Consider the following 15,534-nt stretch of genomic DNA (forward strand, 5'->3'; position numbering starts at 1 on the left):
GCCCTGCTCACATACTGTCTGCACAGACATACCTCAGAGTAACTGTGGGTTGTTCTTCCCATCACCATAATAAAGCGACTAGTGGAATAAAGTGAGACCCACAGCACTTTGGTTTCCCAGTGTCTCTGAGAGCTATGAAAAATTTTGAGATATTGTGAGACTTAATCCAATATGACACAGAGACACAGAATACGCATATGCTGTTTGGAAACTTGTGCTGAAAGAAGATGCTTACTGTGGGCTTGCCACAAACATCCAATTGGTAAAAATCATCCTATCTGTGAAATGTAATAAAGTGAAATGCAATGCACTGAGACGTCCCGTATTGATCAGAGAAAGAGGCGTTCTCACTGCCATCAAGTCGATGCCATCTCATAAAGACCCTCTCCGACAGAGTAGGACTGGCCCTGTGAGTTCCAAGATCTTAACTTTTCATGGGAGTAGAAAGTCCCAGCTTTCTCCTGAGAAGTGGCTCATGGTTTTGAAATGCTAATCTTGCAGCTAGCAGCCCTACTTGGAGGGGATAATCTTCCTAAAGGTATCTGTGGTAGGTTGGGTTAACTAGAGAAACAAATTCAGTGACACTCATATATGTATAATAAATAGCTTTATATCATGAAGTAATTATATATCAAGAAAGTATCCCAGCCCAGTCCAACTCAGATCCATAAGTCCAGTTCATAAGTCCCTTTTCAGACTCATGCAGTCACATGCAACAATGCAGAACGCAGGACAATCACAGGTGGTAGGTGCAGAGTCATATGGATCCAAGGTTGGAGGACAAATGGCAGGGCTTGGGGAGCTTCCAGGGTGACCATAAGCAGGAAAGTGAAGTGGGAGAGAGAGTCATTCCAAGATTTCACATTCATACCATCCAAGAGTCATCGGGCTATAACTTGATTGACAGGTTTGACTCCATCCCTAGCCAAGAGTGTCTGGCTGACATAAAATCATCTAATGACCACAGTATCTTATGTAGAAAATATGTGTTCTTTGCTCAACAGATTTTTCTTTTCAAACAAAGTCACTGTCTTTGAATTATTCTATATTTTTCTCAAGGTTAGGCACTGGGTAGATATTCACTAAATATTAATTGACTCCTTTAAATCATTTTCAAATTCTCTACTCCTGGAGTTCGACAAGATACACAATAAGGCTTGAGTTTGATACGAGTATTAATGTTGTCAGAGCTTGCTATCGCGTAATCTATGAATAGCGATCTACAATAGAACATGTAATTTTTGTGTCTGTGTATCTGCTACAATGACAAGATTCAAGCACTTGCCCAAGATCCACTAGACAAGGTAGAAACAAAGAAAGCCAAAAGAAACCAGCATCAGTCATACTGGGAATTCTCATCGCTCGCCCTGTGTCTGACTTACAGGCACAACCCGTGTCTGACTTATTTGTTGATGTTCGCTCCTCTAAGCATCTCGTACTCAAAAGGTGACATGTTGGCTAATATGAAATAAGTTCTAGACCACAGATCGCTTGCATTATATTTAATAATCAGTTTATTCATGTATTCCTTCACTACAGACACTGTGTGTTGGTACTGGTTTCACAAAACTAACCAAGCAGAAATGGTTCAAGTAACCAAAAAGGTGGCAAATACTCATACAAGTGTTTGTCTGGGAGATTCAGTGGCTGCAGGTAGTAAGGAATGGCTTCTCAAGAGAACTCCGTGAAGCGGAGGCTTGAAGATGGAAAAAGAGCCAGGCCAGGGAAGAGCTGGGGAAGCAGTGTGTTAGGTAGAAAGAAACGCATATGAAAAGGCCCTGGGGCGCGTTTAAGAACTGCAAATAAGGGCTATGAATAAAGAGGCTTTAACTACAAGCAAACATTTATCACGTGATTATACCTTTTCCTTCTAGCTAGGGACACTCTCCACCACCCCTGGCTCCCCCAGAAATACCACCACCAGCTGGGTGCTGGGAGGAAAGGCCTCAAGGACAGAGGAGAATGCTCTGGACGGGAACTGAACTGATAAAAGAGGCAGCAGAAGACAGAGCAAAGTCAATAGGCAGAACCCAAATTAATATCCCAGTACCACCTTTAGATGGCTGGGTGGTGATTTCAGATAAATATTTCACCTCTCTGGATCCTTTTAAAGGAACCCTGGTGGTGTAGTGGTTACACATTGGGCTATGATTCACATGGTTGGCAGTTCAAAATGGCCAGCAGCTCTGCAGGAGAAAGACTGGGCTTTCTACTCCTGTTACAGTCTCAGATACCCACAGTGGGTCGCGATGAGCCAGCATGGACTTGACAGCAATGAGCGTGCCCTTTTTAGGCGCTTTTCAGCCATAAAGAATATATGATTCATCCATCTATCTGGCCATTCAACTTTGCAACTGCATGTTGAATGTTTTCTATTTCTATAGAGTAATGCTAGATACCCAAAATGCACAAACCCATTGCCATTGAATCCCTTCTAACACTCTGATTCATAACAGCCATATGTATGGATATCTATCCATGTACTCATATATATATACATATACATATTATACATAGGAGTTTCTGAGGTTATCAGTCTTTATGGCAGGAGACAGCTTTATCTTTCTCCCACAGAGTGACAGATGCGTTTGAACCTCTGACCTTGAGGTAAAAAGATTAGCACAGTGTTACTTGGGCTCCTTCAGGAAATACATAATAAATAGCAAAAACAGCAAAAATACTGCCCGAGTGGACTTCATATTCTAGTGGGAGCAGGTAGACTGTATACACACACACACACACACACACACACACACAATGCTAAAAGTCAGCAAACTGGAAAGGCCACGCGAAGCTTCCTGGTGATGATAAAATAGGAGAAGCCTGGAAGGCGGTGACGGAGAGGGTCCCGTGAGCTGTGGGAGCATGCGCTAGCAGAGGGCGGATCAGCAATGCTCCTGTTCAGTCTGAGACAGCAAGCAGGCGCCGTGGCAGAGTGGGTGAGAAAGTCTAACAAGGGCAGTCAGATTGATCTGACAATAATCTTTCCCTAAAAGCTCCACTGGTCTCATGCTAACCTCATGCTAAAGGACATTATCCACTGATGAATACGTGACATTAACATTTTGAGACAAAAGTGCATGACGGTGTGAAGCTTATAGGCTCACTTGATCCCAGTGAATAAACCAGTCTAACCCAAGACCCGGTTCCAAAGGGGCAAAGAGAATGTACCGAAAGGAGCTGGGGCCTAAGCCATCTGCATTGGAGGGCAAGAATGGGTGAAAGATGGAGTTAATATACACACAACCAACCTCGGAGAAAATTCAGAGTATGTCATTAAGGCCCAGTGAGCCACAACTTCTTACCAACAGTGAAGATAATTGATTTCAGCCAGTGTGTTTTCAAGGAAGCAAATTTATAGACTTTATGGCTGTTGGGTATGGGGAGGTAAGAAAAATGAAACAAAAATGAAGGGAAGCAACTGAGTTCCCAGCAAAAGGAGGACTTACCAGGAAAGTGAATCAACAGGGAGATGAAATCTAGGTCTAATGCAGGGTCTCTTCCATAAACTCCTCCTGAGTGGCCAGACATCTTGCTAGGTAATTTACAGAGATCATCTTATTTACCTGTCAGGACATTATGATGAACTTGGCATCATTTCCCCATTTTACAGGCAGGAAATGTGTTGATGGCACCCATACTGTCTTCTTAGGCCTCAGACCTTTGAGCGGTAGCAGGTGGGTGCCCTTCCAATGGGTAAGGACTGACTGCTCCTTCAGCTGACGGGTGGCTGACGATCCTAGGCAGTAGCCCCCAGCTGTGTGTATTTGGGGGGTGGGGGTTGACTCTTCAGTCTGTCACAGTATAGTACAGTCCTGCAAACAGGATGACTTTGTGTGTGTGATACGACATGAACCATTCGACCATCCTGGCAAAGGGAGAGCAAGAGGAGGTGTCACGAATATGAAGTAACATCTAACGAGGGACTTGCATGTGTTTTCCAAAATGAGGAGGGGGTCCTTTGTCTGCTGAGAATCTGACGGCTGTGGGTTTACAAGGTACGAGGAGCCAGATGTGAGCAATGTAGACACGGACAGCAATTCAGCGGCAGGCTGAGGAGGGGAGAGGTGCCAACGGACAAAGGAGATGGAGTCTGAGCCCTGAGAGGTGGAGAAGGGACAACTATTCTGACTTAAGCAAGAAGATGGTTTCGCCAGGCTTGCCAGGTTTTACTGCTGAGGTCTGCAATGTAAATCCTCCTCCATTACTTGGCAAAAACTTCGGTAAACTTGTGGTGTGGTGGATTCACTGGGAAGGGAGGCAGGGAAGAAAGAGGTGAAGAATTCTTCTAGCTGGGTTAAGAACAGCTCAGCTGCCCAAACACGGAGAGCCAGTGGAATATCAACCTAAGAATCCCTGGTCATGGAGTTGATTCCGACGCATCATGCCCCGGGTGGGGAAGCTAGAACTGTCCCACAGGGGTTCTGAAGATTTGAGTCTTTACAGAAGCAGGCTGCCTCATCTTTTCCCCAAGGAGCAGCTTGGTGGCTTTCAATCGCCGATGTTTTCATTCATCTGACTAACACTTAATGCACTGAATTTACCAGCGCACCTTGAGCGCCGATATAGCCTTGGAAACATGAAAAAGAAATGGTCCTTGGCTTTACTAGAAATCATAGGGGGCGCGGGAATCAGTCACCCGTAGCCTCACATTTAAACTAGGAAAGCAGAGGTGGTCCTCTAGGAGAGGCAGTGCAGGGATGTGGGAAGCGAGAGGCCTGGTAAGTCAGAGAGGAGGCATTTCCAGGGATACTATAATTATTGATATCAACACATTGTTATCACCATTTTTTAACTTGCAAGTTGGCCTCCCTGAAATGCTGCCTGGAGGATGCTGGGCAGTGCGAGAAGAGTCAGAACCTGGAGCCTGAGCGCTTTCCGGCGAACGCCCGGCCTCTACCTTGAGATGGAGCAGGACCCATACACATCCTCGGAGCAGCAAATAGCTTACCTGGGGGAGCAGTTTTCATGGCTGCTGACTGATTCAGTTTTTCATTTTGGTTATTTTGTTTGTTTTGCTTTCCTATATTGCTTACATAGAGGACAAGAAAGTATGGGGCTGTTGGGATGAGCCAGCCTCTATAGCACTGTGTCCTAACCTTTGTATCTGGAGTCAAGGTCCTTGCGGGATCTTAAAACCTATAAGGACCCTGTTGTTGTTTTAGTTACCTAAACCTGTCGCATCAGTTCAAACTCATGGAGCGCCTACGAACGACAGGGCCAACACTGCCCGACCCTGCACCATCTTTGCAGCTGGTATATTTGAGCCACTGTGCAGTCTGTCTCCTTGCGGATCTTCCTCTTTTTCACTGAGCCTCTACTTCCACCACGATGTCCTGGCAACATCCAAAACCGGTGGGATGAAATGTCGCCAACTTCACTTCTAAGGAACATTCTGGCTGTACTTCTTCCAAGACAGATGTTTGTTTTCGGGCTGTGTGTGGTACTTTCAATGCCCTTTTCCAGCACTAATATAGTGCAAGGACATCAGCTCTTCTATCGTGTTCCCTGCTCCCTGTCAGTTGTCACATGCATATGACGTGGCTTAGGTCAGGGACCCCTTTGTCCTCAAGGGGACAGATTGGTTCTTTCATTGTTTTATAAGGTCTTGGGCAGCAGATGTGCCCGGTGCAACACATTGTTTGCTTTCCTGGCTGCCAGGAGTGTGGATTTTGTACACAAGCAAAATTAAATCCTCGGCAACTTCAATCTTTTCTCCATTTATCATGATGCTCTCAGTCCAGTGGTTTTCTGGGCACGGAGTTGTCATCCACAATGAAGGCTCTGTTATGTGATCTTCACCAGTACGTCCTTCAAGTCCTCATCATTGTAAACACGCAATGCCGTGCGTCTGCAAAGCTCGGGTTGTTAATGAGCCCACAATGAGGTGTTCTGGAATTCCCGTTCTTCTCGGTGTTATTCCTAGTTGGTTATGGTTTACTTAATGGAGCGTCTTTGCATCGTCGAGAAATCACAAGTGAACATCGGTCTGATGTTCTCTGCCTTCAGCCAAGGTTCATCTGACACCAGCAATGCTAGCCTTCCTTCTATGTCCTCTTTGGAATCCAGTTGGAATTTCTGGCAGCTCCCTCATGTTGTCCTACTGCAATCATTTCTAAATGATAGTCGACAAAATCTCACTTGCTTGTGATATGAATGACATCATTGCACAATTTCTATTTGGGGTATTCACTTTGCCCCCTTGCACCAGGGGCTAACAGTGCCCTCTTTACTAATAATGACAGCAGACTTGTCCATATTTACAAATTCTCAATGTCGTTAGGGCTAATCAAACTTGCCAACCAATTTAGAGAACTCATCTTTACCATTTTCTCTAGAACTACTCTTGGTACTAAATGTGTTAGACTGGGGTTTCTATAGAAGCAAAACCAATGTCTTTTGTATGTGTGTGTACATAGAAAGAGATTAATATCAGGAAATAGCTCATGCAGTTGTACAAGTAGGCAAGTCCAGTCTGGTTCGTGTCTGTGGGTCATGTTTAAGTTGAGGGCTTCCCTGGATTCGTGTAGCTGCAGGGACTGATGAGTAGTGAAGATAAAGCAAGTGGGTGCAGAGTTGAATGAATTCAAGGCCGGCAATCCACTGATGGATCCTGGGATCGGCAGGCGACATAACAGAAGGTCGATGCACCAGATGCCGGATCCAGATCCAGCGGTAGAAGTGGGCTAGCTTGCATACACTATCTACTAGCCTGTCGCCAGATTAACAGCTTGGCTGCTTCACAAAGACCCCGTCATAGGGCTGACCATACTGTGTTATATCAGATCATGGGAGAATTCTGATCCACCCAGGTTGACATAGACCCTAACTATCACAGATGGCAAGAGTTTGGATGTGTCATCAGGAGAGACTGGTCCCTGCCAAGGTACATCATGCTTGGTAAAGGAGAGGGGCAGCAGAAAGGAGGAAGGCCTTCCACAGACGGGTGGACACAGTGGCTACAACACTGGAATGCTTGCAGTGTGGCGCAGGACCAGGCAGGGAATATCGCGTGTGCAAAGGGGCACTATGACTTGGAACTGACTTGATGACATCTGACAAAAACAATATATAGCTCTGCTCGTATCCCTCGCTCGCCTCTCTCAGCTGATAACCAAAAGGTTGGGGCCCTCGTCCACCCAGAAGCACCTCAGAAAAAAATACTTGGCAATCTGACTGAAGTATTAGTCCTTAAAAATCCTATGGAGCTACCACCCAGCGACCCCCTACTGGGCATATCTCCAAAAAGGGTAAGAATCAAGCCACCACCAGACATCTGTGCCAGCTAGACCAGAGCATGTACACAGGTCCAGATAAGAGCTGGAAACACAGGGAATCCAGCACAGATAAACCACTCAGGACCAATAATGAGAGTAGCCATATCCGGAGGGGAAGGAGTAGGTAAGGGGAGAAAGGGGAAACCGATCACAATGATCTACATAGTGGGTAAAGGGAGACATCGGTCAGTGTATGACATGAAAAAATAATAATTTCTAAATTATCAAGGGTTTGTGAAGGAGAGAGGGGAAAATATTGAGGAGCTGATACCAAGGGCTCAAGTAGAAAGCAAATGTTTTGAGAATAATGATGGCAACAAATGTACAAATGTGCTTGAAACCATGGATGGATGGATGGATGGATGGATGGATGGATGGATGGATGGATGGATGGATGGATTGTGAACAGAGTTGTATGAACCCCCAATAAAATTATTTTTTTTAATCCTATAGAGCACAGTTCCACTTCAGACCACATGGGGGCTCCAGGAGTTGAAATCCATTTGTTGACTACAGTCTCTGTTCTCTGTTGTTGGTTTTGTTCCTTCAACTAGAGTTTTGTAACTGGGTATAAAAAAGAGTCCGACTGACAAGAATAGGATACACCTTTGAGTTGCTAATCACAAGGTCAGCAGTTCAAACCCATGAGCCACTCTGAGGGAGAAAGATGAGGATCCCATAAAGCTGTCTAGCACCAGAACCCCACAGGGGCGAGTGCTATTCTGTCTGTAGGGACACTTTGAATCAGAATTGACTCAATGGCAGTGAGTTTGGTTTGGGGGTGACCTGGGACCTGGGTGCACCTGGAAGGCAGACCTGGGTAACTGATGCCTTCTCCGGAGTGAAAGGTCTTCTTTTCCCTCCAAACTGCTCTCTGTAAGCGATCAGATTCTGGTAATACAAGAGGGAGCAGTCCTTAGCAATTTGGTTCTTTTTCTAGTTCCTCTCCTCGAGAAGAGGAAAGTTGTTGGAAATATAGAGAGATAAACGCTGACACCCAGAACAATTCTTAGAGCCAAACAAATGGTCTGGCAGGTTTTTGTGCTTCCAATTGAGCAGCTGGAAGGACTACAAGAGAGCAGACCATTTCAGAAAAGCAATTGGTCTCAAGAAAGTTTCCTTGGAAACTTAGCTTAAAATTGGCTTAGCTAAGAACCCAGCCCCATTGATTAAACACTGGCTGAAAGACCGCAGGGTCATGATAAATTGCCAAGAACCCATTTGGGACTAAGTGTCTAATTGGTACCACAGGGTTCGGTTTAAGAACCTGTCTTTCTTCACAGCTTTATTAATGACCTAGAAGTGGTTGGAAATGGTGTGTTCGTGTCCAATTGGGAGCTAGTACAAGCAAGAGAACCATAGAATAGTGATACAAATAGACTAAACAAAGTGAAAATAGCCCCATGACAGTTGGCTTAGAAAAATATACTTTTAAGGGTCCCCCCACTTGGGGTCAGGGTGGGAATTGTGAGAGAAAAGGAAACAAGGAGATCTAAAAGTAAATACTTCATGGATATAAAAATCTAGAAATAACTAGATGCTCTGAATAGCCAGGGTTATCTGGGGAGTCGGTTAAAACAAACAAACAAACAAACAAACAAAACCCTCCATGCCATTAACTCGATTCTGACTCATAGTGGTCCTAGAGGACAGGGTCGAACTGCTCCTGTGAGTTCGGAGACTGTACCTCTCTACAGGAGTAGAAAGCCTCATCTTTCTACTGTTGAGTGGTTGGTAGTTTCAAACAATTGACCTTGGGGTTCACAGCCTAAAACATAACCCACTCCGTCACCCACGCTCCATGAAGGAAAGTGGAAATAAATCATACCACCAGTGCTCGCCACACAATCCCACAGATGCTTCTGAGAGAGCCTTCCCAGTGCCCCAGAAGAGGGACATCCGGGTGCATCCTGACACTTTAGCATGATGATTGACAGCTCAGTGGCCAGGTGTGAATTCCTGACACAAGATAAGGGCAGGGTCCTGGGAGGAAATGCCAAGAATTGGAAGATTAATCTCAAAGAGGACCTCTAACTGAACTCAAAATGTCTTGGATTTCGTAAGGAAGCAGGGCTAGACAAGGGCACCTGGCCCTGGATAGCAGCCGTGTGCAGCTTCCACAGAGGGCACACAGATATCTGAAGGAAACACAAGACAAGCTTGAGCTGAAATTTAGACATGGGGGGTTGGTGGAAATGGTTGGAAAAACAAAATACAAAATATTGAAGAAAAGCAATCATGGATGAGGTACCAGTAATGCTCAGAAGAAATGAGCATGCCATTGTCCCTTGACTTTCATGGCTTCCCATGCTGTGTGTCAGAGCCACGAATCCAGGCCAAAAAACACATGGCCGTAAAGGTCATCACAGGGAAATAACTCCAGCATCATAGGAATTGTTGAAGCTCAATGGGTACAGGCAGTTGAGTAATAAGTGTCTGGCGAGATGAGTCAAGAGAACTGAGAATTGGAGTCTCTGAGCCCTGCCTTGTTCACAAGTATACACATGGTCATATAAATTTGGACCTAGACCCTTAATTGATTAAAGTAAGCTATCCCCTATAGCAAACATGCTCCCAAATTTATGTGGTTTTCATACAAAGTTTACTTTTTGTTCACATACAATCTGAAACAGCGTTCCTGACCCACAGGCAGCTCTTTCAGAAAATGATGCAGAGATTCAATTGCTATCTCTTGGCTCCACCATTTTTAACGCATGGCCTTCAAAGCTACATTGTCTACTTGCCGCAGCAGGAAGCGATAGTTTGGAAGATGCTCATGGGAAGTAATTTTGAATGAAGTCCAGAGGCCTAGTGTGTCACATTCTATAGGTCCTCCCCTGGTCACATGACCTACCTAACTGCCCCTCATTGCTGAAGACAATGGGAAACTGCACAGCGTTTTGTGCAGGAGAAAATGGAACCAGTTTACTGAGGCAGTGCCCGTGACTAGGCTTTGTCCCAGCACTCTTCAGGCAAAAGGTGTTGGTTCAGCTTCTCCTCCAGGAAGATCAAAATAAGAATGTTTTACAAAATAAGAATGTGGGATTAAGCCAAAGCCATTAGCAACATGGAGCCAGGGAGAACAGGAAGACATTGATGTGCTGAGGTGTATTAATATGGGCTCACTGTTCGTGAAGCTTGGAAGTAGGCACAGAAATGCCAAGAAGAGTGATACCATTCTTCCATATAGCAAAGGTTAGCATCAGTAGGGTAGAAGGGGGCAAAGTGGGAACTTAGGTTTGTGCTGGACAATTACTTACAAGGGATACAAGAAAACTCACCAAGGAGATTTGTTCTAAGACATCAATGTTAGAGACTGAACAGATGTCAGAATATACTCCCAATCAGAAACATGCAGTCTGATAGATTTCTTTTCATTTTAGTTATTTAAATGAAAAGTTTTCAAAGATACAAAAATTAAATTGTCACTTTTCCTTAAACATATTATTAAAATGATCATTATAATAACACCAGGTAGGCACCCTGGTGGCACAGTGGATAAAGCATTTGACTGCTCACCCAAAGTTTGGCAGTTCAAATCCACTAGTTACTCTGAAAGAAAGTAGTGGCAGTCTGCTTGTGTAGATTTATAGAATCCCTAAGAAGCTAGGCTTCTCTGTTCTATTAAGGTTACTATGATTTGGAATCTATTTGATGGCAGTGGGTTTGGGTAACATTTCATAGTCTAAGAAAATCCATTAAAAATCCAGATATCAGAGACCAAGGTATTACCCCAGATTATTAAAAGTTTATTCTTCTTATGTCTTCCTTGGTCTATGTCTATTTTCACATGTATATGAAGCAATTGAAAATACATGACTTGTGTCGAGCACACCTTAGTCTTCAAAGTAACATCCTTGCTTTTCAACACTTTAAAGCAGTATTGCACAGCAGATTGACCCAATGCAGTGCATCCTTCGGTCTCTTCACTGCTGCGCGCGTGAGCACTAATTGTGGATCCAAGCAAGATGGGATCCTTGACAGTGTCAGGTTTTCCCGTTTGTCATGAGGTTACCTATGGAGCCCCATTGGCGTAGTAGCTCCCCATTGGTTTGCTAACCACAGGATTAGCCATCCCAAACCAAGCCTCTCCGAGGATGCGAAACAAAGCTTTCTGGGAAACCCACCGGGAAGTTCTACCCTGTCTACCAGCGTCACTAAGAACCAGAGCTGACTTGATGGTCCTGGGTCTGTTTATCAGTGACAGACAGTTTTAACCAAGTTTCCAGTCTAAGGCAGACTAGCGAGAAAGGTCTGATGATGCCTTTCAAAACAATCAGCTAATAAAAACCTTTCCATCACAGAATTTTATTTAATAATGGCCTAGAGCAATGGTTTTCAACCTGTGGGTCGCGACCCCTTTGGGGGTCAAATGACCTTTTCACAGGGGTCTCCCGATTTATAACAGTAGCAAAATGACAGTGATGAAGTAGCAATGAAAATGTTATGGTTAGGGATCATCACACTATGAGGAAGGGTATGAAAGGGTGGAAGGCTGGGAACCACTGCCCTAGAGTCTGAGACATGGGCTCAGAATTTGGTTAGAAGACCGTCCAGGACCTGACATCATTTCATTTTGTTACACACACAGTCACCATAAAGCAGCTGGATGGATGGCGGCTACGGCAGCAACAACACCCAGGTCTACTACTGTCAGGAACTGGGAATGCACTGGTTAAAGCCATTCGGTGTGTAGTAATGGTAATACCCTCTCCCTACCCCCAACAGTCTCTGAAACTTCCGCCTGTGAAGTAAATCTTTCAATGAAATTTCTCTCTCACTGGTTCCCTGATAAAATGAACATGTGTGTCCTTGAAACCCAAACACAGTGCCATTGAGTTGAAGCCAACTCACAGAGAGCCTACAGGACAGGGTAGAACGGCCCCTGTGGGTTTCTGAGACTGTAACTCTTCACAGGAGTAGAAAACCTCGTCTTCCTTCAGCTCTGTGTCCTTATGGGAATGATTCTCTCTCTCTCTCTCTCTCTCTCTCTCTCTCTCTCTCTCTCTCTCTCTCTCTCTCTCTCTCTCTCACACACACACACACACACACACACACCTCATTGCTATGAAGTCAATTTTGACTCGGAGTGATCCTACAGGACAGGTTTAGCACTGCCCCGTGTGGGTTTCCAAGACTGTCACTCTATGGGTGTAGAAAGCCCTGTCTTTCTCTCACAGATCAAGTGTGGGTTTCAAACTGCTGATGGCAGTCAGCAGCCCAATGTGGCACCCTCTCAGCCCCCCAGGGCACCTAGTCCAGGGATCTGTGGGCCTACAGGTAAAGTCCAGTCTGAACTCAAGTCGAATCACCATATAAATGTCCAAAGCAGATTTGGAATTGGGTGTGGAGAGACTTTCTTTGGAAAGACTGTAGGCGAATGGCTAAGACCACACTAGCTGTAACTGTCCACCTCCAGACCCTTAGCAGGGATTGGTCTCCCTTTCCGACTGTTTCTAATGTGAAAGTTGGCAAGGTCCTGGGAGGTGGGGGTGGCAGTGAGGACCGAGGGGCTGAGGTCGTCGGGGTAGGACGGGGCGGAGGGGGGGGTGGCGTCAGGGGCTGGGAACGCGATCTGTGGTGTGAACCCCAAATGAGAGCCCTAGGCACCGGAGGGGGGCAATGCCAACAGGGAGGAGGCGGAGGAGCAGAAGGGAGAGGTGTGCATACAGGCGTCGAAGCAAACTTGCGAACTCACGATTCCGCCCTCTGGGCTCTGCGATCTCAGGTGCGAGTCGTCAGAGAATCCCAGCAAAGCCCACTGTGTGCTGTTCCCAGAATGCCTACCTGGCCTGCGGTTACTCACCAAGCTGTGTTTCCCAACGACAGGAGGCGTGAGCAGCCACGGGTTATTTATGTGATATGTCGTTTTTAATCACTTTCTACTGCAGTCTGGGAGTCTCTCGTGTTTCTAAGGGGAGGGCCACCTCCTCCCTCGGTCTCTCCAGCAAATGAGCCCCTGGGCCCGCCTTCTCCCAGCCCGGGCTGGGGGTGTCGTGGGTGAGACTTCCAGACTGCCTGGTGGCAGACTGTCTTCGGTGCTGTTCCACAGGCCAGTCTGGCCAGGGACGCCCCCCAAGGCAGCCCAGCTCCGGGAGGATGTGGAGAGTGGGGAACTGGCAGCAGGGACCCAGCACAGGCCTCGATTGCCAAGCAAGAAAGTTGAGCTGCACGGGACACAGTGTTCCCCACGTGTTCCTTATCATGAAATGCAACTGAGCCGTTTATAGTATCGATTCTGAATCAGAATTCACAACCACTCGGGCCTTGGATGGCCTGGGAAGCCCTGGGACCATTTCCCTGGACTACAGGAAGCCGAGGATTGGAAGCAGTTGCTGGAGGAGGTCAAATGTGTGCCATCTAAGCCTCCGCCTGGGCGGTGGGTGGAGATGGATTGCAAGGTGATGGGACCGGAGGGGGGACCACTGACGTAATGCAGGAGGGGAAGATGTGCGTCTAGCCCGAGGCATAAAGCAGTGGGAGCCAAGGAAGCATAAAAGCATTCAAATCGACAGGACTTCGTAAATGAGCAGGCAGCTCTCCGAGGCCCACCAACTCATGCCGCGCCCCCCTCGAGGACCCATCTTGATTTACGGGGTTCATTAGAAGAACCCGTGGGAAGCAGGGGGGTTCGGGAGACTCCGTGGAAAGTCAGAAGGTGCGGGCACACGTTCTTTCTCGCGCAGGTCCTGCCAGCCAGGCCCCAGGGTTCTGGGTCAGAATGCCTTTCCCGCACTCAGGACCCCGGCCAGCTTCCAAGCTGCCTCACCTGACCCTGGAATCCCGGAGTGGTGCAGAGGGCTAAGCATTGACTCCAACCCCAAAGGCTGGGGGTTCAAAACCATCCCGAGGCGCTGGAGCATCTGCCTCCGAAAACGCAGCGGATGAAAGCCACGTGCAGTTGACGCTGTAAGATGTGGGGTCACCAGGAATCGGAATGGACTCCCCAGCCCCCGTCAGGAGTAGTCTTCCCCAGGCTCCCCTGCCTGCGCCTTGTGAGGCCTCCTCTGATCTCCAGACCAGGGCTGTGACAGGACAAGAGAGCACAGCACGTCAGGGACAGGGGCAGGGGACACTGTGTGGAGGCTGCGGGCCCAGCCCCTCACCCCATCCCTTCCCTTCTCCTCAACGGCCTCTGTCTGGTCGTCTACCCCACTGACGCTCGCGCTTGCGTCTCTCGTGCCCACGCCTCATCCTTTTTGTTGCTTCTGTTATTGACTCTGTGACTGAATGTTTTAATTAAGTCTCTATAAAATGCCTCAGCGAGATTGTTTTCCTTAAATCCCCCATTCAGGAACCACGTCTGTCTGTATTATTTCCCCCTCACTCGCCCCCCTCTCAGCTGTCAAAGGCGGCCCAACAGAGGGCTGGGTGGGTGGCCCGGCTGACTTACCTCGGGTGACTCCCAACGGGGCTCAGGGGCAGGGGGCACCCCAGAGTGTCTTTCTTACAGCACAGAGGTGGAAGTCTGCTCTCCACCTCCTCATCCTTACCTCTGCTGGTTTGGCAATTCCTTACTCCACCCCCCTACACCCCCCCTTCCCTGGCCTGGCAGCTGTGTGAAGGGCTGAGGGTGGGGTTGCTTCAGTGTTGAGAGAACTCAGGCTAGATCCTGGTGCCAGCGAGGCAAAGACCAGGGAAGGGAGAGAGTGGTGGACAGTCTTCAGCTCCAAGGGCAGAGAAGGGAGGCTGGGGAAGCATGCTCTGCACTCCCCGAGCAGTTGGGTCTTTGTGCTCTGTCAGGAAGGCAGCCCTTGGAGACTGGCTGGGGGTCCTCAGGCTGCGCCTTGGTGTGGTGGCCCCAGTACCTTCCCAACCATGGCTCTACTTCAGGGTCCTGTAAAAGGGGCCCTTCCAGCACTCACGCCTCCTCTTGCTAGGGACATGATTTGGCAGCGACCCTTTCCTTTCAGCTCCCGCATCCCCACCCCCCACCCCCAGAAAAAGAATTCATTTACACAACATGAGATAAGGGCTTTTGCTTCCTGTCTTCTCCCCACTCATTTTTCTTCCACGTCTCAGATAAGGGAGGCAGAATGGTTTTAATTATGTTTTCATTGTGAGAAGAATACAGCCTCTCTTCTGCGTGCCAAGCCCACAGTCCCCTTTGGAGCCACTGGGCTTTTTCCTAGGTCTGTTTTCTTGGGAAGAAAAGAGGGCCTTTCTCAGTTCCTGACAACAGTACACCCGAAGGTCGATTTCTAAGCCTGAGGGGACGCAGGCAAGAGAGGAGGGCGAGGTCAGTGGTTAGGGCCCC

Source organism: Tenrec ecaudatus, chromosome 6 (assembly GCF_050624435.1).
Source record: "Tenrec ecaudatus isolate mTenEca1 chromosome 6, mTenEca1.hap1, whole genome shotgun sequence".
NCBI lineage: Eukaryota > Metazoa > Chordata > Mammalia > Afrosoricida > Tenrecidae > Tenrec > Tenrec ecaudatus.